General features: G+C 48.0%; 1 long non-coding RNA gene across 1 annotated transcript; it reads left to right on the forward strand.

The window, feature by feature from the left end:
* Window positions 1-7,793: 7,793 nt before the first annotated feature.
* LOC123567193 (uncharacterized) lies at window positions 7,794-10,007 on the forward strand. The gene is made up of 2 exons (XR_010578350.2): window positions 7,794-7,908; window positions 8,451-10,007. It is a non-coding gene; the product is annotated as an uncharacterized lncRNA (long non-coding RNA).
* The last annotated feature ends 14,038 nt before the right edge of the window (window positions 10,008-24,045 follow it).

Below are 24,045 nucleotides of genomic sequence, written 5' to 3' on the forward strand. Positions count from 1 at the left end.
TAACGAATAAACCTTTAACTCCTCAGGGGTCCTGGTTTTAGGCCATATAACTTCCTTCCCTTCTCAAGCCTCCTGAAACCCCATCTCAGGTGATGTGTCAATCACTCACTTAACTTCTCCACATTCTGGGTTTTATTCCAAGCACCTGCTGACTAGGTTTGTCTTTCGTTTTCTGGGTTGGAAATCTGCCCCTTCATGGTACGTAACCCCAGCCACCTTTCCCCTTCCCGCCCTTGCCTTCTGGGTAGAGAGCCCTCTGAACTATATTCCCCCTAACTCCACCTCACTGACGACGCCCCCCAACTGCAAGCTTTGTTCAGTAATCAGGTGAAAACATTTTTGTACCTTTAATAGCTTTATAGAGGCAAGATGCAAACCATGAGAATGAAAACCATCCAATTTACCAATTGGTTTGCAAGAGACATTTATGTAGTTTAAATCCACTTTCTTTAAATCTGATGCTTTTTAAATTAAATTGAAACAAATTCAAATACATAAGTAATATGTTCACTGTTCCATTTATCTACCGCTGCATTACAAACCACCCCAAAACCTCATGGCATAAAACAGCACCAGCGCTCATTTTGCTTATGAACCCGCAATTTGGCAGGCTCCGTGGGAAAGCTCGTCTCTGCTCCATCCACCTCTGCACCGTGTTGACTGAGGTGGCCCCAAGTGGGGTGGGACAATCAGGAGGCTTTCTCACCTGTCTGAGGCCCAGGTGGGGCAGACCCTGATAGCTGGGGCTGGAACAGCTGGTCCTATCGGGCCAGCACTGGGCAGGCATCATTTCCTATGACTATGAGTGCTCTCCAGTATCTTGGTGCAGGGTAGCTGGACTGCTACATGTTGGCTCAGGGCTCCCAGCTAAGAGAGCTCGGTGGAAGCCAAAGGGCCTCTTATGACTTGGTCTAGGAAGATAGGCAGCATCATACCATTAGAATCCAGTAACCAAGGTCAGCCCATATTCGAAGGGAAGGGATTTAGACTCCCACTTTATTTATTTATTTATTTATTTATTTATTTATTTATTTTTGAGATGGAGTCTTGCTCTATCGCCCAGGCTGGAGTGCGGGGGCGCCATCTCGGCTCACTGCAATCTCCACCTCCCAGGTTCAAGCGATTCTCATGCCTCAGCCTCCCAAGTAGCTGGGATTACAGGCACACGCCACCATGCCCGGCTAAGTTTTGTATTTTTAGTAGAGAAGGGGTTTCACCATCTTGGCGAGGCTGGTCTTGAACTCCTGACCTCAAGTGATCCACCCGCCTTGGCCTCCTAAAGTACTGGGATTACAGGAGTGAGCCACTGTGCTCAGCCCTAGACTTCCACACTTTTAAAAATGACATGATTAATTTTTTAAAATTGCTTTAAAATATATATAACAAAATTTGCCATTTTAGCCATTTTTTTTTAGATGAGTCTCGCTCTGTTGTCCAGGCTGGAGGGCAGTGGAATGATCTCCACTCACTGCAAGCTCCACCTCCCGGGTTCATGCCATACTCCTGCCTCAGCCTCCCAAGTAGCTGGGACTATAGGCGCCCGCTACCACGCCCGGCTAATTTTTTGTATTTTGTTTAGTAGAGACGGGGTTTCACCATGTTAGCCAGGATGGTCTTGATCTCCTGACCTCGTGATCTGCCCACCTCGGCCTCCCAAAGTGCTGGGATTACAGGCGTGAGCCACCACGCCGGCCCATTTTTTTTTTTAAAGAGACAAGGTCTCACTCTGTTGCCCAGGCTGGAGTGCAGTGGTATAATCATAGCTCACTGCCACCTTGAATTCCTGGGTTCAAGTCATCCTCCCACCTCAGCCTCCTGAGTAGCTGGGACTATAGGGGCATGCCACCACAGTCTGGCTAATTTAAATCTTCTTCTTCTTCTTCTTCTTTTTTTTTTTTTTTTTGTAGAGACAGGGTCTCACCATTTTGCTTGAACTCTGGGTTCAAGTGATCCTCCTGCCAAAGCAATCCTCCTGTGCTTGACTTTTAACCACTTTTAAGTGTACAATTCAGTGGCATTGATTTTATTCACAATGTTGTGTGACCATCACCACAACTTTTTTTGTAATGTTTAAGCATAATGTTTTCTAGGGTCATCCATGCTGTAGCATACATCAGCACCCCATTCCTTTTTATGTCAGCATACTATTCCATTGAATGGATATGTCTCAGTTTGCTCATCCATTCGTATCAATGGACATTTGGCTTGCTTCCATCTTTTGGCTATTGCGAATAATGCTGGCATGAACATGGGTATGCAGATACCTGTCTAAGTCCCGACTTTCAAGTTTTTCAGGGCATATATCCAGAATTGCTAGATCATATGGGAATTCTATGTTTAATTTTTTTTGAGGAACTGCTATACTGTTTTCCATAGCAGAGCATCATTTTATATTCTTACCAGCCATGCCCAAGGGTTCTAATTTCTCCACATCATGGCCAACACTTATTTTCTGTGTTTTTTTTTTTTTTTTTTTGAGACGGAGTCTCACTCTGTCACCCAGGCTAGAGTGCAGTGTCATGATCTCAGATCACTGCAACCTCCACCTCCTGTGTTCAAGTGATTCTCCTGCCTCAGCCTCCCAAGTAGCTGGGACTACAGGTGCGTGCCATGGCACCTGGCTAATTTTTGCATTTTTAGTAGAGACAGGGTCTCACTGTGTTGGCCAGGCTGGTCTCGAACTCCTGGCCTCAGGTGATCCGCCTGCCTCAGCCTTCCAAAGTGCTGGAATTACAGGCGTGAGTCATCACACTTGCCTGTTTTTCTTTTTTAAAATAGCCATTGTCCTGAGTATGAAACGGCACCTCATTGTGGTTTTGATTGGCATTCCCCTAATGATTAGGGATGCTGAGCATCTTTGCAGGTGTTACTGGCCACCCATTGTATAATTTCTTTGGAGAAATGTCTATTTAACTCTTTGGCCCAGTTTTTATTCAGGTGGTTTTGTTGTTGTTGTTGTTGTTGAGTCCTCATTCTTTTTTTGACAGCCACATGGCATTCCATATAATAGATGATGTACAGTTTTCTATTGACCAGTCCTCTACGGATGGGCATTTGGATGGTTTTTCCCATCATGTGCTGTTCCAACAATGCTGCAGTGAATTTTCTCATACATGTGTTATTAAGTGCAGGTGTGAGTACCATTGGAGGACTGGTGGATTAAAAAGAAGGTGCATCTATGGCCAGGTGCGGAGGCTCACGCCTGTAATCCCAGCACTTTGGGAAGCAGAGGCGGGTGGATCACGAGGTCAGGAGTTCGAGACCAGCCTGACCAACATGGTGAAACCCTGTCCCTATTAAAAATACACACACACACACAAATTGGCCAACCGTGGTGGTGTGCATCTGTAATCCCAGCTATTCAGGAGACTGAGGTAGGAGAATCACTTGAACCTGGGAGGCAGAGGTTGCAGTGAGCCAAGATCGCACCATTGCACTAACTCCAGCCTAGGTGACAGAGTGAGACTCCGTCTAAAAAAAAAAAAAAAGAGAGAGAGAGAGACAGAGAGAAGAGGTGTATTTATCATTTAGGTAGACGCTGTCCAATTGTCCTTGAGAGTGAATATGTCCACTTTTATTCCCACCAGCCATGTAAGAGAGCAAGGCACAGCTACAAAACAAACACGTATGTTTTCGGGATCGTGCCAAAGATTTTGTCTTCCTTGGGGAGGCTAATCTGACATTTCCTCATACTGATGAAAACATTGGCCTAACATTGCACTCTGTCAAGGGATTTGCAACTTAATTGCATTTGTTCATAAAACAGAATTAATATTGCATAACTTGCCATCGACAGAACTAATTTTGACCCTGCAGTGTGACAAATCTATTTATGCTTTATGTTTTAAAAATCCGCTCAAAGCTAAAAAAAAGCTACTATTTAAATACCATTAAGCTGATATCAAAACTCAGACTCAATTGCAACGTGTCTCCCAATATTTCCAAATAGCACAACATTTATTTTTCTCAATTCCTTCCCAGAGGTATAGCCATGAAAATTCATGAGTGGGAATTCTTTTATCAGGAGTATCTAGCAAGATAAGGGAATAACTCACGTATCAAATATTAACTCAACCTGCACGTAGTATGCTATATGTGGATTTAGAGAAGTAGACAGCAGCTCTTTACCAAGCCCACACCAAACCACATGCTCCTCCGACTGTAATCAAGAAAGTAACTGAAATTGTTATGGGCAAATCAGGGCCTAATTAAAAGAGATAAACAGATAATAACCACATTAACTCCATTATATGAATATATGTTTATAATGAACCAGTCACAGTTTTCAAGAAGAAGGTGGATGTTCTCAAGGGGTAAAAAGTATCATAAGCGAGATACTAACTTGTAAATAAACTCAGGACAGCAAATTCTATATGCTCTGTAAGCAACTAATGTAATATTTATATTAACTATAATAAAGACATACGCCAAGTAAAACATGATGTGCAGGTGAATAAATGAGACATTCTTAATTGGTATAGATTAAAGCCATAGTAAATACACATTAGCTTTATACTTAGTGTCAATCTAGAAGCTGGTTTACATAAATATGAGCTCATTTCTCTTTCCTTGCATGAAACCTTCAAGTTCACTTAGTTCAACCTCTCTCCCAGCAGAGTTTGCCTTTCTCCAATGACGGCAGTTTCACTCTTTCTTTCCTTCTTTCCTTCCTTCCTTCCTTCCTTCCTTCCTTCCTTCCTTCCTTCCTTCCTTCCTTCCTTCCTTCCTTCCTTCCTTCCTTCCTTCTTTCTTTCTTCTTTCTTTCTTTCTTTCTTTCTTTTCTGAGATGGAATCTCGCTCTGTCGCCCAGGCTGGAGTGCAGTGGCGCGATATCGGCTCACTGCAAGCTCCGCCTCCCGGGTTCACGCCATTCTCCTGCCTCAGCCTCCCGAGTAGCTGGGACCACAGGCGCCTGCCACCACTCCTGGCTAATTTTTTGTATTTTTAGTAGAGAGGGGGTTTCACCGTGTTAGCCAATATGGTCTCGATCTCCTGACCTCGTGATCTACCCGCCTCGGCCTCCCAAAGTGCTGGGATTACAGGCGTGAGCCACCACGCCCGGCCTCACTATTTCAAAAGGCAGTTAATCCATGCTGCTTCTGATTCGCTGCCCAAATTGGGTGCCTGTGATTTTCTCCTCCTCTGAGGGTTGTCCAGGGTACACCATCTTCCTCCCCCGCCCCCTGAGATTCAGAGACAGAGTCGCCCATAGATAATTTTTAAAACTCCCCAGGTGATATCAAGGTACAGCTAAGTGTGGGACCGACTGCCCTGTAATGATCATCCATGATCTGCCTTGTCAGCTGTACATGCATTTGTTTCTTCTTTGTTCATTCATTACTAGCATTTATTGAATACCTATGCTAGGAGCTGAGAGTACATACATGTTATTTACCTAATGTCTTTCTTTACATGGATGTTTTTGTATCTAAAGACATTTGTTTTAAATATTAATGAATGTGATGGGTCAGATACAATCAAAATAGATACATAACTCTTACAGAAGTTCATCACTATTATCTAAAAATTACCCTGATCGTTTACTAGTGTTATTCACACGACCTTTTAGGAAATAATGAGTTCATTCATTCCTCATTCACTCATTCCTTCCTTCATCCATCCCACATATCCTGAGGCTCTCTGGCAGTCCATACTCAATGACAGGGACCCTCCCCTGCCCGCTGCTGGAAAATGCTCAGTGTCTACCTGCCACCCACAGTCACACTCCCTGCTGCTGGAACAGGAATGGAGCTGTTCCCAGATTCTTCGGGCCTTTAGGAAGCACAGTCTTAGGGTGCTGTGCTCCTCCCACAGGTGCCCACCCTTTCCTTCCAGCCAGCCAGGCAGTCCTGGAGGTGTGTGTGGGGAATGCTGCTACCTGGCTGGATCCGGGCTTGGAGTCCCAGTGGACAGTGCAGAATATCACCAGCAGGGGGCACTCATGCATCACCACTGGCTTCTCACCTGGGCCAGGGCAAGGCAGGCCTGGCTGGAAGGTTAAGATGATTGGGGTGCCGCTGGGGGGTACCAGGCCAGGCTTGGGAGGGGCCTTATGGGATAAAAGGGCATGAAAGTGGGCCCCTTGCACTCAGATTCTGAGAAAATCCTCCCCAGCCAGGGGGAAGAAAACACACAGCACATCTCCTTACCAGATTTAACAAACATGACCATCTGGGGGACAGCAGCCATCAGTTAAATAATCCTGCCGTTTGGTGAAGGCCAAGGTTGCCTCTTGGGCATATGCTGGTTCTTTGTAGGGAGAGGAGTGGGACAGAGAGCAGGACTTTGGGCCAGTGGGGGCTCTCCTGGGGACTGGCCCCCTTAATCCCACCTCCAGCCCAGCCAGGAGAAGACCAGTCCAGGTGGCCTGGGCCTTCTGCAACTGTCCTTTACCAGTCCCTTGGGCCTCATGTTCCCCTTCTGCAAGATGGGACTGAAATCATTCCCACCCTACCTGCTTCTCCTGGGAGCATGAACGCGGAAGTGTGTTGCCAACAGGGGAGAGCCATCTAAACAAAAACAAGGGAATCTAAAATGGAGCTCGCCCGCTCCCCTCCTGCCACCCCCTTCCTGCTCCGGAATTTGTGTGCACTTGTAATCTGTGACTCTGCCTCATCGTGCCTTGCTGGACCTGACGATTAGGTGCAGTGGTGGTTCTGGCCTTGCCCTCTGATGGCTTTTCCCTAATTGGTCTAATCTGTATTTTCACGCACTCACTGGAAAATGAGAAGAGCCACCAGCTTCTCTGAGGAGCTGGAATGAGGCGTGAACCCTGAGAAGGGTTGGGGGAGGTTTGCGGCTCCTGCCATGGGGGCTGGGGAGGTCGCAGGAAAATGACAGACTGTCCTTGTTCTTGGGTTCTCACAGTCCCTGGGCAAGGAGGGGCACGAATGGAAGTATGGGAGGCGAAAATGTACTGAGGGCCTGCGTACCTGGGAAAGGAGAGGTGGGGAGAAGAAACCCTGACTGGGGTTGGCTCCCGGGGGCAGAATGTCTATCCAGGGGCAGGAATGGGGGCACCCAGTCAGAGAGATCCCGGGGGCAGAGTATGAGCATCTCGGTGCCCAGCTTCTTGTGTTTCTGTGACTTTCTCTGGGATAGGACAATTCTGTGGACATCTCTCTGGATTTGTCACTACTTTGGGAGGACAGCTCGGTGGGTGTCTGAGTCTAGTGTGTTGTCTGTGTGTATGAGTGCATGAGTGTGTATGCGTGTGAGTTGTGTGTGACCACTGGTGGCTGCATTCGGCTTCCAGCCCTGCAGGGTTTCCTTGCTGAACCTCTGGGGATCCTGCCTTGGGACAGAGGTGGCTAATGCAGCTGGGGGCGGGGGTGGGGCTAGCCTAGATAGAGGCTTAAGCCTCTACTACTGGGGTAAAGCGATTACCAGCGCGTGTGTGTGTGTGTGTGTGTGTGTGTGTGTGTGTGTGCGCGTGCGCGCGCACGCCTTTAGTCACTGCGGAATCCTCAACCACCCTGAGAGGGTCCAAATACTTGCCCGTGGCCTTCCTTCCCTTTCCTTGCCATGATTCACACCCCCCGCCCCGCCCCGACCCCGCCACAGCTGACCTCGATATGTGCATTTACTCTAAGGCGCTGTGCTCTGAAATTGCTTCTCCTCCTCGGAGTTCTCTGGCTCTGATAGTGAAATTTCCACTAGTGTCAGAGAGGAGACAGTTTGGGATGTGGGGAGCTTCTTGATGCTGCCTTAGTGACATGTACAAATTGGGACCCTTGACCTTGCGTTTGACAAATGAATCACTTATAATCACCACTTATTTTTACTTGCATCAGCCTCACCAAGACGAAGAGCTTTGGGTGGCTCCTCCTGGCGCCAGGAGCCCCTACGTGGGGTTAATGATGATAAGAGAAGTGAGTGTGACTCAGCGGATGGAATGTTCCAACACTGGTGAGTAAATTCAGTTTCCTATAACAAACAGACAATAAGGAAATTAGGTTCTCACCGTGCACCTGAGAATGGTGCTGATCCTTAATATCCTCTCCTGTGTAGCAGCTCTTCCCAGATCAGCCGCCCTCTGTTGCCCATTTCACAGATGAAGAAACTAAGGCACAAAGAAGTGAAGTAATTTGCTCTGAGATTAACCAGTTCACGGAGCAGGGATGTGAGCCCAGGCTGTCTAGGGTCCTTGCCAAGTACCCAGCCACTGTGCCCCGCATTGCAGGGCAGCCCCACACATGGTCACGGGGTGGAATTCACGGTGTTTCCTGCAGCAGAACCGCAAACCTTAGTCTTACCAGAGAGCTTCTTGCCAATAACTTGATTTCACACGGCAGAGAAAGAGGAGGACAGGTTTAAAAGAGGCTTTTACTATACCCAACTGGTATTCGCTTCGTGTGTCTGTTCTCTGTGGTTTGTAAATATTCTCCGGCTTCCCCTTGATCTCTACAGCAGGGCACGCTCTCCATGACAGCACTTTGCTTTCTCAACAGCGCTCGTATCACCAGCTCGAGCCGCAGCCGTCTGCATGGAGCACCGTTGACATTGCAGCCGTGAGACCCGCTCCAGGTCCGGCAGAGGCTGACTCACAGCGTCTCGGGACTGGGAATGGAACACTGGTCTTTTGGGCATCGCGGACATCATAGAGGGAGGCAGGGAGGCTGGGGGTGCATCTGTAAAACGGGGGTGTGAGAGGCAGGGGCACAGCAATACCTACCTCACAGGGTTTGTGTATCAGTCAGGGCTTATTTCCCATTGCTGAGCAGAGGCTGGAAATATTGATAAGACTGGTTTAAACCATATCCAGACTTCCCACTCTCTCACCTAACACAGGTCAGGGGGTAGACGTCCTGGGTTGGTGGGGGCCCCAATGGTGTTTTTGGGGACCCAGGCTCCTCTCTTCAGTCCCACCCGCCTTAGCAGCCAGCTTCCATCCTCAAGGTCACCTCATGATCCAAGATGGCTGCTGGGCCTCCATCATCACATCTAACTTTCAGCAGGGAGTGGGCACACACTGGCCCAATGTTGCCTTCTGCCCTACCTGATAACTTACACTTGGCCCTCATTGGCCACTCCTAGCCGCAAGGGAGGCTGAGAAACAGAACCTTTTGGCCAGGCACATTGCCATCCAAGTGTTTGTTGCAAAGGCAAGTGGGAGACAGGATATGGTAGGGGCACCCCACAGTCTCTGCCACAGCACATGGTAGACTCCTGTGCATCCCAAGGTGCAACCTGTCTATTTGTCCAAGCGCTGTGACCGTTTCAGCCCAAACAGCCAGACAGGTGAGGGGAAAGGAGTCCCACAGGCAAGCACCGGAAACCCGCCCCGTCAGCTGATTGTGAGTTCGGGGTTTTATTTCTCCCTTAGTATCCTGTGGCAGTTCCAGCCTTGGGGAGGGAGGTTCTGTGGACAGTCATGAAGGGGTCTAAGGAGAGAAGGAGAAGGCTGCCAGGCATGGGGCTGTGCCTTGCAGATATGTTCCGAGAGGAACTGTGGCGATAGTGGCAGTATAGTCATCTGGCACTGCAGGCATCGCTCTGAGTTGGGAGGTCTGGGTGGCCCATCTGGGAGGGCGGGATAGAGGCACCCCAGGGTCTTGCAGATGTGGTGACCCGCAGATGGCAGGCCGCCTGGAACGGCCTCCTGAGATTCTGCGGCAGGGCCAGTGACCAAGCCCATGCTCCTGGCTCCTCACCCTTTCTGCTGGGCCCTGGGAGAGCGTCACAAGGGTTGTGACAATGAGAGGGGACATTTAATCAGGAAGGAACATTCACCTCCATTTTCCCATTGGTCCTCTCCACATTGGGTAGGGTGGGCAGAGATTGTCATCCCCATTTTACAGATGGGAAGACTGTGCAGGTGCAGAGGCTGAGGGAGGCTAAAGAATGAGGTGAAAGGTACATGGTGGCAGAGCTGGGCTGGGTCCCTGCGTCCTTCATTCCTGAGGGGGTTGGGGATGGCCTGAGTGCATTTCCTAATGTGGTACCTTTTCTTTTTTACTTTAACTTAAAAAAACTGAGTATAGTTTACATACAGAAAAGCAAAGAAAGTGCATGAGTTTTAAGTGTTTAGTTTGTTGATATACATACATTTATCAAACATGCCCAGCTTTCCAAAAAGGTCCTTTTTGGCCAGGCGCGGTGGCTCACACCTATAATCCCAGCACTTTTAGAGGCTGAGGCAGGTGGCTCACCTGAGGTTAGGAGTTCAAGACCAGCCTGGCCAACATGGTGAAACCCCATCTCTACTAAAAATACAAAAAATTAGCTGGGCGTCTGTAATCCCAGCTACTCGGGAGGCTGAAGTAGGAGAATCGCTTGAACCCGGGAGGCAGAGGTTGCAGTGAGCCGAGATCCCACCATTGCACTCCAGCCTGGGCAACAAGAAGGAAACTCCACCTCAAAAAAACAAAAAATGAAAACAAAACCCCCAAAAGGTCCCTTTTGTGTCCCTTCCCAGTCACTGACCTCCCATTCCACAAAGGTAACCACTTTTTTAACCCCTATTGCTAGAAATTGTTTTTTCCTGTTCTTATACCTCAAATAGATTCATAAAGTGTGTTCTCTTGCTTCTTGGACTTAGCATAAGCCTTGTGAGATTCATCTGGGTTGTCGTTTGTATGTCAGGAATCGATCCTTTTTTATCGCTGAGTGGAACTCCATTGTGGGGATAGACCAGAATTGTTTATTCACTCACGTGTTGATGGACATTTGGGCTGTTTCCTGTTTGGGACTAAAATTAGTCAGTGAGAATTTGCGTTCATTGTATACACATAAGCTTTTTTTTTTTTTTTTGAGGCAGGGTCTCACTCTGTTGCCTAGGCTGGAGTGCAGTGGCGAGTGGCACAATCTTGGCTCACTGCAGCCTCGACCTCCTGGGCTCAAACGATCCTCCCACCTCAGCCTCCTGAGTAGCTGGAACTACAGGCGCATGCCACCACACCCAGCTAATTTTTTTTACGTTTCTTTTGTGGAGATGGGGTTTTACTCTGTTGACTAGGCTGGTTTCAAGCACCTGGCCTCAAGTGATCCTCCTGCCTTGACCTCTCAAAGTGTTGGGATTACAGGTGTGAGCCACAGTGTCTGCCTGCTTTCATTTATCTTGTGTAAATACCTAGGAATGGAATGATTAGGTTGTAGAATAGGTGTTTATTTAGTTTTTTAAGTGTCTTAGTCCCTTCCTCTTGCTACAACAAAATACCTGAGACTGGGTAATTCATATAAGAGAAATGTATTTCCCATGGTTCTGGAGGCTGGGAAGTCCAAGATCAAGATGCCTGCAAATTCAGTGTCTGGTGAGGGCCTGGGATTTCTTATTACATGCTCACGTGGTGGAAGGGACAAAAAGAGATGAACAGTTCCCTTGAACCTCCTGTATAAAACCATGATTCCCATCCAGAAGGGTTCCACCCTCATGGCTTTATCACCTCCTAAAGATCTCATTTCTTAGTCCTGTCACATTGACAACTAAGTTTCAACACGAATTTTGGAGGGGACACGTACCTTCAAACCACAGCAGGAAGAAACTGCCAAACAGTTTTTCAAAGTGGCTGAACCATTTACACTCCCACTCACTGTATAAGAGAGTTGATCCTCATCCTTCCAACGTTTGATGTTTTTGTTCTTTTAAATGTTGCCAGTCTGGCGAGTGTGAATGACAGCTTGAGGTAATTTCAAGTTGTGTATCTCCGCTGCTCGCTCATGGCTGGTGTCTTTTTCAAGTATATATTGAGCATTTTGATATTCTCTTTTGTGAAGTGCCTGTTCATATCTTTTGCCCACTTAAAAATTATTTTTTTTTCTTATTGACTTGTAGGAGTCCTTTACTTATACTGGCTACTAGTCCTTTGTCACATATATGTATTGAGATATCTTTTCTGCATGTGCGGATTGATTTTTCTTTCTCTTGATGGTGTATTTCGCTGACCATAAGTTTTTCATTGTAAGGAAGCCCAATTTGTAATTTTTTTTCCTTTTATGTCTAATGCTTTTCATGTCTTGTTTAAGAAAGCTTTGCCTATCAAAGTGGAGTGCTCTTAACAAGTGAATCTCCCTTGCCTCACCCCATCTGGCTGCTCTATTAGATCTGCCTCCCAGCCCAGTGCTCCCAGAAGCAGGAGTGGGGAAGGTGGAGATGGTATGGGAGATCTGTGGCAAAGTGAAAGACAAAGCCTAGATTACCCCCTCCCCAGGACAGGAGATCTGTATCTCCCACCCTCTTCCTTCCCCTGTACAGATTTGGGTTTATGCTGCAAGATTAAAGCCAAAGAGATTAAAAGATTACCTCTGGCCAGGAAGGCAAATTCTGCCTCTTTGCTCTTGGAACTGGTTGGGGGTGAATGGGGGAGGAAGGAGGGTGGGTGGTGGCTGTGACGGAGCCGCCTCCACCTCCAGATCCCCTCCTCTGACTTCCTGCTGAGAACCCCTCCCCCTGGTAGACTGAGGCCTAGGCCACCCTCACTGGGTATGGCCCTGGGCACAAGCTCACCTTTCTGGGCCTCAGCTCTTAAGATGTGGAGTGCTGAGGAGGCTGAGCTGGATCAGCAACACCAACACGGGCTCTAGTGGGTTCTGAGTGTGGCCCGCCAGTGTTCGAGCATCAGTCAGTAACTTGTTACAAATGCAACCTCGGGCCCTTCCCCAGGCCTGCTGAGACAGGAACTCAGGGGGCAGCAAACAGTAAAAGCCTCCAGCGAATACACACGAAGGTCTGAGAGCCAGTGTCTTTAATAACGATAACACTTGATCATATTTAGAGCATTTAACTCTATAATCCCCAGTGACTCTTCTAAAGAATATGTATCTATTGATTAGGATGCAAGTCCTGTAACTTACCCTGCTTTGCACATGAGGAAACTGAGGCACAGAGAGGGGAAGCAGCTTGCCCATGGTGAAACAGCTACTAAGTAGCAGAACCTGAACTTGGACTGGGGAGGCTGGGCCCAGAGGCTGAACTGCTAACTACTGCGCTGTGTGGTGTCGCGTTCCCAGGGCCTTCACAGACACCCACAGCCTTCATCGGCTTCTTCAAGGGGTGGGGGGCTCCAAAAGGCTGGTCTCTAAAAGGGGTCCCTGGTGCTCAAAGCCCTTTCCTGGCCTCCTTCCAGAGCTACTTGAGATCTGCTTGGACAAGGAGGGGCACCTTCCTGCTTCCTCTCCTCGTCTTTGGGGGCTGCTAGGAAACCCCATGGCTGAGGCTGTGACAGAGACACACAGTGCCAGATGTCTCAGAGATTCATCCATGCATCAGGTCCTGTTTCCTCACTCAGTATTTAGTGAGCCCCAGCCAGAGAGGGGTAGAGGCTGGCAGAAAGCTGGCAGCAGAGAGAAGGCAAAAAGGGGACGAGAAAACCTTTCTATTAATTTTATGATCCTCTCTGCTAACCCCCTCCTGCCGCTAGGGATGGTGAACTTCCCCCTCTCCCGTTGATGCTGAAAAGTGATCAAGGAACAGCCACGGCAGAGACGAGGGAGTTGATTTATTGGGCAGCCCCAGGAGCAGGAGTGAGCACGCAGGCTGGGAGGCAGCCATCTATCACGGCTCCCTGGAGAGCAGAGAGGGCCTTGGCGCCCAGCTCCACTGCCTGCTCCTGCCCGGCCCCCACCTGTTCCCCCACTGGGTCACCTGCCCTGCCCTGTTCTCTGCCAGGTCACCAAGGGCCCTGCTTTCAGGGAGGAGACCTTGCCTCAGAAGCTTTGGGGCCACCAGCACCTGTGCCCCCCTCTTTCCTTCCTCAGTTCTCTTGGGCCTGCAGCACCTTTGTACTTTGGAGTGAGGTGGGTAGGGAGGAAGGACCCCTGGAGAGGACCCTGGGCAAGTCCCTTCTCTAGATCTCAGTTTCCTCATCTGTAAAACGAGGGCTTCAGCCCAGCCCAGCCCAGCCCAGCCCAACCAGCCTCCCAGGGCAGGTTGTAGAGGGGAATGGTGTGGCTGTGAGCTGAGAAATGTGAGGCTATAACGAGGCCCTCGCCTCCTATGGCTGTATTCCTGCATGTGTGCTGGGCTGTGGGGGTGCAGGGTCTGAGTGCGTGCTTTGCATGCCACGCCTCTCTGTATGTGCAGGTGTATTCACCTGTGCATATGCACAGCGAGTCCAAGCTGCTGATGCACGCGTCGTACATGTGCGTGCGTGTGTACGTGTGCGTACATGTGCGTACGTGTGCGTGTGCGTGTGCGTGCGTGTGCGTGCGTGTGCGTACGCGTGCGTGCGCGTGCGTGTGCGTGTGTGTGCGTGTGTGTGCGTGTGTGCAACTGCACTGATAGCCTGGAGTGGCAGCTTCCATGTAGCTCCTCCCCTGCCTACCTGGGAGGACCCCTCTGGAGGGGTGGTGGGGGCGTGGCTGGGTGTTCATGCCGAGGCCCATCCAGCTGGTTCTTTATTGATTAATTCTGCTGCCAGCTGATGAATGCCAAGCCTGTGCCAGGCGCAGGCCCTGGGCTGATTTACATAATTAAAAACCATCAGTAACAAAGCCAGGCCTCACCCACCAACTGCTTCCTCCAGCATGACAACAGGCTGGGCCTCCCTCCAGCACCCCACCCTGTCCTCTGTACCCCAAGGTTTTCTTGCCTCCGCGATCCGTCAGCCTCCCTGCCTGCCCTGCTCGGTGACACCAGCTGTTGTCCAGTCGGTGATGGAGAGAGTGCAGCATTGTAGGATTCTCTGGTCACTGACTTCGAGATTCTATTAGTCGGTGGCTCTGAGGTTCTTTGATGGAGAGTCTCAGATTATAAGATTCAGCCATGGGCCTCCCAGAATGTGATTTTTCAAGAGTCTATTACTCTATGTGACAAAGGGGAAAAATGTTTGTTCTTAGCAGCCCTGACTGCTCACGAGGAGCGGGAGGGCCCGGCTTTCCGTGGAGGCTGCCATGGTGGGTTGGGCATGTCAGCCACTGCTTTCCAGAAGGAAGAGAAATTTGTTGCTGCAGAGGGTGGGGTGGGTGCTGCAGGGATCTGGGCAGAAGGAAGGGGGACCCAGAGACAGCTTGAGGGGGCTAGACAGAGGGATACTGATGGTGGTGCCGTCCCTGAGAGGAGTTGGAAACCTCCGATTCTGTGGAGTGTGTGTCAGTCCCTTCCCACGTCTCACCTTCAGGATCCTCAGAGAAGGCTTGTGCATGTAGAGAGGCAGTTTGGGGTGGTTGGATCACAAGATCAGGAGTTCGAGACCATCCTGGCTAACACGGTGAAACCCCGTCTCTACTAAAAATACAAAAAAATCAGCTGGGCGTGGGGGCAGACACCTGCAGTCCCAGCTACGTGGGAGACTGAGGCAGGAGAATGGCGTGAACCTGGGAGGCGGAGCTTGCAGTGAGCCCAGATCGGGCCACTGCACTCCAGGCTGGGCAACAGAGCGATACTCCATCTCAAAAAACCAAAACAAAACAAAAACAAACAAACAAACAAAACACAATGTAGAGGGTGTAACTGCTGTGGAAGACAGTTTAGCAGTTTAACAGTTCCTTAAAAAGTTAAATATAGGGCCGGGTGCGGCGGCTCACGTCTGTAATCCCAGCACTTTGGGAGGCCTAGAGGGGTGGATCACTTGCGGTCAGGAGTTCAAGACCAGGCTGGCCAACATGGCGAGACCCTGTCTCTACTACAAATACAAAAATTAGCCAGGCGTGGTGGCGGGCGCCTATAATCCCAGCTACTCGGGAGGCTGAGGCAGGAGAATTGCCTGAACCCGGGAGTCGGAGGTTGCAGTGAGCCGAGACCATGCCACTGCACTCCAGCCTGGGAGACAGAGCAAGTCTCCATCTCAAAAAAAAATAGTTAAATATAGAATCACCATGTGATCCTGCAGTCCCACTCCTAGACATGTAACTTAAGGGACTGGGAGCAGGGACTGAAACAGATACATGTCCACCCATGTTTGTGGCAGCCTTGTTCACAATAGCCAAAGGTGGAAACAGCCCAAATATTCATCAACACAGGGCAGACTAACAAAATGTGGTATAGACATGCAGTGGAGTATTATTTAGCCTTAAAAAGGAAAATCTGATGCATGCTACAACGTGAGTGAACCTCAAAAATATGCTAAGTGGAAGAAACTGGACATAAAAGGACAAATATTGACCAGGTGCAGTGGCTCATGCCTATAATCCGAGCACTTTGGAAGGCCAAGGCAGGTGGATCACTTGAGGTCAGGAGTCGAGATCAGCCTGACCAACATGGTGAAACCCTGTCTCTACTAAAAATATAAAAATTAGCCAGGCATGGTGGTAGGTGCCTGTAATCCCAGCTACTCAGGAGGCTGAGGCAGGAGAATCGTTTGAACCCAAGAGGCGGAGCTTGCGGTGAGCCGAGATCGCGCCACTGTACTCTAGCTTGGGTGATAGAGTGGGACTCCATCTCAAATAAAAAAAAAAAAAAGAGGACAAATATTGTATGATTCCATGCATAGAAAGTACCTGGAATGGTGAAATTCATAGAGATAATTGAACAGAGGTTACCAGGGTTTACCAGGGGCGGTGGGGAGGGAGAATTGGGGAGTTATCGTTGAGTGGGTACAGAGTTTATGTTGGGGATGAGAAAAAGGCATGGAAAGGCACAGTGATGATGTTTGCACAACACGGATGTACTAAATGCCAGTGAACTGTGCATTTAAAAATGATGAAAATTGGCCGGGGGCAGTGGCTCACGCCTGTAATCCCAGTAGCACTTTGGGAGGCCAAGGTAGGTGGATTACCTGAGGTCAGGAGTTTGAGACCAGCCTGACCAACATGGTGAAACCGTGTCTGCTAAAAATACAAAAATTAGCTGGGCTGGGGGCACACACCTGTTATCCCAGCTACGCAGAAGGCTGAGGCAGGAGAATCGCTTGAACCCGGGAGGTGGAGGTTGCAGTGAGCCAAGATTACACCATTGCACTCCAGCCTGGGTGACAGAGCGAGACTTCATCTCAAAAATAAATAAATAAATAAAAATAAAAATAAAAATAAATAAATAAAAATATTAAAAATGGTAAGCTTTACGTTGTGTATATTTGGTCACAATTTTTTTTTGCTTGTTTTTTGTTTTGAGACAAGGTCTGGCTCTATCACTCAGGCTGGAGTGGAGTGGCACCATCTTTGGCTCACTGCAATCTCTGCCTCCTGGACTCAAGTCATCCTCCAACTTCAGCCTCCCAAGTAGCTGGGATTTGCTGGGATTACAGGCATGCACCACAATGCCTGGCTAATTTTTGTATTTTTTTTGTAGAGATGGGGTTTCACCATGTTGCCCAGGCTGGTCTTGTACTCTTGGGCTCAAGCAATCGGCCCACCTTAGTCTCCCAAAGTGCCGGGATTATGGGTGTGAGCCACCACGCCCAGCCCTTTATCACAATTTTTTATACAAGGTTTTGTGTCACTGAGAGTGATGATTCTGTTTGCAATCCTTCTTTTTTTTTTTTTTTTTTTTTTCCTGTTCACCATCGTGCCTCCAGGCTCTGTGTTCCCAACACACAGTAGATCTTTAATCATTGTTTGCTGAGTGGACAAATGGTCCCGGCTGGCACCATGGCAAGCTAGTTCGGCCAGCAGTTCATGTTTCCTATCCAGGCAGCTTCTTTCCTTGCGCTCTTCATCTCCCCAAAGCCAATAGCCCCTTGCTAGGCTGCAGGTGGTCAGGGATGGCGCCCGAAAATGCCTGTTCTGGGATTTGGGGATTAGACACAGCCTCAGAAGTGACAAAAAGGTGATTTCTCATGGAAGCCTCCTTCCAGTACCCGTCAGAAGAGGGGACATTCCACACAGCACACTCAAGAACTGGCAAGTTGTCCAGACAAACGGCCCAGACCCTGCTTTGGTTGTATTTAATATTTCACACTCGAGAGGATTCCTTCTTGTTTGACGGCAGTACTTGGATGTGGTTTTTAAGATGTTCATTGCTGTGTCATTGATTTCTTCCCCTGAGCAGTGGACAAAAACAACCAGTACTGGGATAGAGTCAGGCTGTCGGGGATCAAGAAGTTTGCCCCACAGTTGATCAAATGTGAAAATTGTGCTTTAGCTTCAAGGCGACAGAGGCAGAATATTCAAGGTGCTGACTGTGTCACTGAGTCATGTTTCTTAAAATCAAAGGAATGGTTTTCAATGGCATTATTGTGTCAGAGACTTTTTTATTTTTTATTTTTTTTGAGACAGGTTTCACTCTAGCCCAGGCTGGAGTACAGTGATGCGGTGATAGCTCACCAAAGCCTTGAACTCCTCGGTTCAAGTGATCCTCCCGCCTTGGTCTCCCAAAGTGCTAGGAATACAGGTGTGAGCCATGGTGCCTGGTAGAGCAAGATTTAAAAAATTTAAAAAAAAATTTAGGTTAGGCGTGGTGGCTCATGCCTGTAATCCCAGCACTGGGAGGCTGAGGTGGGTGGATCACTTGGGGTCAGGAGTTCAAAACCAGCCTGGCCAATGTGGCGAAATCCCGTCTCTACTAAAAACAAAAACAAAAACAAACAAACAAAAATTAGCACATGCCTGTAATCCCAGTTACTTGGGAGGCTGAGGCACGAGAATTGCTTGAACCTGGGAGGTAGAGGTTGCTGTGACCCAACATTGCACCACTGTACTCCAGCCTGGGTGACACAGTAAGACTCTGTCTCAAAATAAAATAAAATAAAATAAAATAAAAGAACAAAACAAAAAAATTTAAAAATTGTTTTAAAAAGCAAGATTAAAAAGATTGAAAAAATCTTGCCCCTCATTTCAAAAAACTTGACATGCACATTTATTCCACAGTGAGAGCTGCTCAGGTTGGAAAAGCAGTTTTGTTCTGCCCATCTCTTCTGACAGCTGGCTAAAACGACGTCCACTCAGTGGCCTGGGTTTAATTGTAATGTTCTCAGTTTCTCTCTGTGCTGCATGAAGATTGGGAGGCACATTGTTGCCCACCAGCTGCTTGCTGTGAATAAGTGCCGAGTGCTGGCATTCTGAAGCAGGTGCCTCCATCCACATAGCGGTGCCCTTCCTGGCAGCCCACATGGTGGGCACTCTGCCGGTCTGGTTCCCAGAGTCCCTTTCCAGCTCACAAAGTATTCATTAACTTACCCCGTAAACATCCTCCCTTGCAGCATCACTGTTACGTGATGAACAGGACCCAAATACATAGTGGTACCCATTTCCCTCCTGGATGGATGGATCAAGTTGCAAGTTATGGAAAATCAAACTACAATTGGTTTAATAAATAACAGTGCATTCCTCAGAGTACAGGTCTGTCTGCTGTAACAAAAGCCAAAATCACCATGATTTGAATAAGATAGACATTTACTTCTCTGTCAGTGGCAATCTGAACATAATGTGACCAATGCTGAGCGGGTGCCTCTTTTATTACCCATTTTCCTCAACCTGCAGGTGGCTTCACCATCTGGTTTACGATGGCTGCTGCAGCTCCTGCCATCACATCTGCATTTCAGCCCATGGAAAGGGCAGAAAAACAAAGGGAGGAACGCAACTTTTCTTTGGCGGGCTTGAACAGGAAATTGCACAGCTCATTTCTGCCCTCATTTCATTGGCCAGAATCCAGTCATGTGGCCATGCCCATGTGCATGGTAAGCTGGGAAATGTAGTCTTTATCTAGGCAGCCATGGACTCAGCTAAAACTATTAATATTGCTATAGAAGAAAGGGAGAGTGGATATTGAGGGACAACCAGCAGGCTCTTCATGAATTCAATGAAGAGAGATGAGCCCCTACTCTTGCTAAGCACTGTTTTAGGTGGTGAGGATACAGCAGTGGGCAAGATGACAAACATCCTGTTTCTCCCAGAGCTTACATTCAAGTGAGAGAAGAACCTGGTGTCCTGGAAGCCAGAAGGAGAGCATTTCAAGGAGGAGGGAGTGATCAGCTGAGTCTATTGTAGCTGATGGGCGCATCAGAGAGAGGCAGGGTGAATGTCTGGCCGTTGGAGTCCCTGGAGACCTTGACAAAGTCATATCAGTGACATGGAAGGGCAAAGCCTGGAGAGTCTAGTACCTAATGCATAGGAATTGGGGTGAAAAAAAAAGGCAGCTCTTTGGATGTATCTTCTTTCTATTAAGGAAAGGAGAGAACTGGGGATGTGCTGTTGAGACAGGTTTTTTTTTTTTTTTCTTTTTTTTGATGGAGTCTCGCTCTGTCAGCAGGCTGGAGTGCAGTGGCTCAGTCTCAGCTCACAGCTCACTGCAACCTCTGTCTCCCAGGTTCAAGCGATTCTCCTACCTTAGCCTCCTGAGTAGCTGGGGCTATAGGTGTGTGTGTGAGACAGGTTTTTAAGATGGAGAAATGGCAGTACATGCATGTGGTTATGATGGGAATGATCCCGGAGAAGGAAAAATGAAAATACAGGAGGGCTGGGTATAGGGCTCATGCCTGTAGTCTCAGCTACCTGGGAGACTGAGGCAAATCACTTAAGCCCAGGAGTTTGAGATCAGCCTGGGCAACATGGCAAAACCCTGTCTCTACAAAAAATACAAAAAAAAAAAAAAAATTAGCCAGGTGTGGTGGCACACACCTGCAGTCCCAGCTACTTGGGAGGCTGAGGTGGGAGGATCACTTGAGCCCAGGATCAGGAGTTCAAGGCTATAATGAAACATGATGGTGCCACTGCACTCCAGCCTGGGCATCAGAGACCCTGTCTCAAAAAAAGAAAAATGAAAATGCAGGAGAAAGAGGAGAAAGAGGGGTACACACTGCAGGAGTGCCCTCCTTAAGGAAGTAAGAGGGCTGGGTATAGGGCACAGAGGAGGTGGACCTTGGTGAGGGGCAGAATTGATGAGTCAGCCTCGGAAAGAGGAATGTAGGTGTTGGTGGAGCCTCTTCAGACAATTTCTGCTCCCTCAGTGAAATGGGAAGCAAGGTCATGGATGTCTTGAGTGAAGATGGGGAAGAGCGGTAGGAAATTTTGGGGCAGAGGAGGTGTGTTTCTGCTGCAGGGGTTGGGGTTCCTCACATGACAACAAGCCTCAAGGTGGGACAAGATGGTTTCCTCAGTGGGCTCTGGCATCACCACCAGCATTCCAAGCAGGTGGAAGAAAGGTGGGGCCCCACTGGTTGTGTCTCATATCTTTTAAAAGAAAAGGAAAAAACTTCTTTAGAAATGCACCAGCTGCTTTCTGGTTAGATCTCATTGGCCAGACTGGGTCACATGGGTATCCTTAGCTGCAAGGGAGGCTGGGAAATCAGGAACCAGGATCTCCAGACTGGCTTAGAACAGGGTGCACTGCCTCCTCGAGGGTTCCATTAAGAGAAAGATGGGTTCGCTAAGAGAAAGATGGGGGTTGTGCCTGCCACCCAAGTCTGATACGTCCTGTTCACCAGCAGCTTTGCTCACCTGCTAGTGAAATAACTGCTGGCATGCACATGTGACGATTATGGACCTTCCATACTGTTTGCCATGAATTTCAAGCACCTCTCCACCAGTAGTGTTACTTGCCAATAGCCTAACCTGTTTTCTCTGACTTGTCACTCATTGTGTGACTAGCTTTATAAGTGTCTTGGCAATAGAATGGCTTGTACCTGGCTTTTCTACACGGCACACCACTTTGAATAATACCTCTGTGCTTTTGGTCGCTTCTCTGCCTTTAGTGATGGAAGTCATCAATTTTGGACTGGAAAGTTTTATTTTGTGCTTGTTCTAAAAAAATTCCAATGGTTCCCTGGAGTGATACCTTGTTTTGTAGGGGAAAGATGAAAACATTTCAAAGGCTTCCAGCCACCGCCAGCCACCTGAGATAAGAGAGCCCACACTGGCCAGAGGTATGATGCGTCTCCTCTTTCAGGTATTTAGGGTTGCACTTTCTATTTTTACTTTTCTTCTTTGTTTGTGCAAAATCATACATTTCCGAACCAGCACATTCCACAGGCATATAAAAATCCTACTTACCACTTATGATTGTGTTGTATTCTGAATCATAGAATTTTTGTTAATATTTTCATCCCCACTTTGATGTTTCAACAACCATTTTGCCTTATCCATCCATTTTTGTCATTTGGGGCTTAGCACGACAGGAAACACATAGGGCCAACTCTGTGCTGGGCACTATTCTAGGTGTTTTTTTTTTTTTTTGTTTTTGTTTTGAGACAGAGTTTCGCTCTTGCTGCGCAGGCTGGAGTGCAATGGCACGATCTTGGCCCACTGTAACCTCTGCCTCCTGGGTTCAAGTGATTCTCCTGCCTCAGCCTCCCAAGTAGCTAAGATTACAGGTGCGCGCCACCACACCCAGCTAATTGTTTTATATTTTTAGTAGAGATGGGGTTTCACCATGTTGGCCAGGCTGATCTTGAACCCCTGACTTCAGGTGATCTGTCTGTTTTGGCCTCCCAAAGTGCTGGGATTACAGGCATGAGTCACCACACCCGGCTCTAAGTGCTTTTTATAAATACTGTGGTGGTTTTAAAACATGACCCCAATTTTGGACACTCTTCCTGTTGATGGGTGGGGGTCTATGTCCCTTCCTCTTAAATGTGGGCTGGACTTAGTGACTCGAGTATAATCAATAGAAAACAGCAGAAGTGATGTTTTGTTGTTTCCAAGGCGAGTGTTTTCCTCCTGGTTCTCCCGGGATGCTTGTTCTGGGGGAAGCTGGCTGCCGTGTAATAAGCCCGGCTCCTCTGGTTCTGCTATGCTGCAGATAGCCACTTCAGTCACCAGCTCCAGCAGAGCTGCCAACTGATGGCAGGCATCAGGTGCCAGCTGTGCGGGCGAACCATCTTGATTGCACCCATCCCAGCTGAGCTATCAGATGATGGCAACTCCAGCAGACATCTGAGGCCAACTGCATGAAAACCCTAAGCAAAAACAACCCAGCTAAGCCCTTCCATTCTTGACCCACAGAATTTTGAGCAAAATAAAGCAGCTGTGCCTTTTTTTTTTTTTTTTTGCACCACCAGAATTTCTAATTAGCAATGATCACCAGAAGACATAGAACTCATTTAATCTCCATTTCTCAGATAAAGAAATTGAGACCCAGAGAGATTAAGCAACTTGCACATGTTCTCATGGAAGAGATAAGAGATGAGTACAGTTGATTCTAATATTCTGCCTCTTGACAATAATAAGGCGGAAAAACGCAAAGTTAACAAGTAGTTATGCAAAACATGTAAAAATGTGCCAGCCAGGCTCAGGGCTGTTGAGAAATCCATTGTTTTTCTTTTTGTTTTTGGAGACAGGTTCTTGCTCTGTTACCCAGGCTGGAGTGCAGTGGTACAATTGTAGCTCACTGTAGCCACACCTACTGGGCTCAAGTGATCGTCCCACCTCAGCCTCCCGAGTAGCTGGGACTACGGATGCATACCACCGTGCCTGACTAATTTTGTTTTTTGTTTTTTTTTTGGTAGAGATGGGGTCTTACTGTGTTGCCCAGACTGGTCTAAAATTCCTGAGCTGGATGATCCTCCCATCTTGGCCTCCCAAAGTGCTGGGATTATAAGCATAAGCCATGGCATCCGGTTTCATTTGGACCCATTTTGGATGGGTGGACTGTATAGTACACACAGCACCTTTAAGAACTGAGAAATTCCTGCAAAAATCACAATTAATTTCACACTTCAAATTTGCAAAACATCAGTAAATGAAATTCTAACAACCTTTCTTCTTTCATCTGAAACCTCCAAACTGCCCGGGGATCATCACAATTTTGAGACCGCACAGGGGAAGCTCTGACCCCTTAACTCTTAGCATTTTTAGGTCATGGAAGCTCAGAAGCTTCCTGGTGAAAAATATTAGAGCCGTAAAATTAAAGGACATCAAATTTAACTGTTGGATGCCCCTTGGAGTCCATCGCATCTAACCTTCCACCCAGGGCAAGACAAGAAAAAACATGTGTGAGTGAAGCAACCGTTCGATGTGATGGTCTGAGCAGCTGCGGCAGACAACTTGTGATTAACAAGGAACTGCAGAGAAAATATGGACATCAGATCACAGGGCTCAGGTGGTCACTGAGGCCAGGGACGGGGCCAGCCTCAAGGGTATGTAACCTGCACAGTCGCTCAGGGATTCCCACCTGGAAGGATCCCATGCTTGGTTTAATGCTCTGCTATTGCTGTCTTGAAATTAATAATAAATTTTTGAACGAGGAGTCCAGAGTCCAGTATTTTCATTTTTTTTTTTTTTGAGATAGAGTCTCGC

The sequence above is a fragment of the Macaca fascicularis genome, chromosome 10, assembly GCF_037993035.2.
Source record: "Macaca fascicularis isolate 582-1 chromosome 10, T2T-MFA8v1.1".
Lineage (NCBI taxonomy): Eukaryota > Metazoa > Chordata > Mammalia > Primates > Cercopithecidae > Macaca > Macaca fascicularis.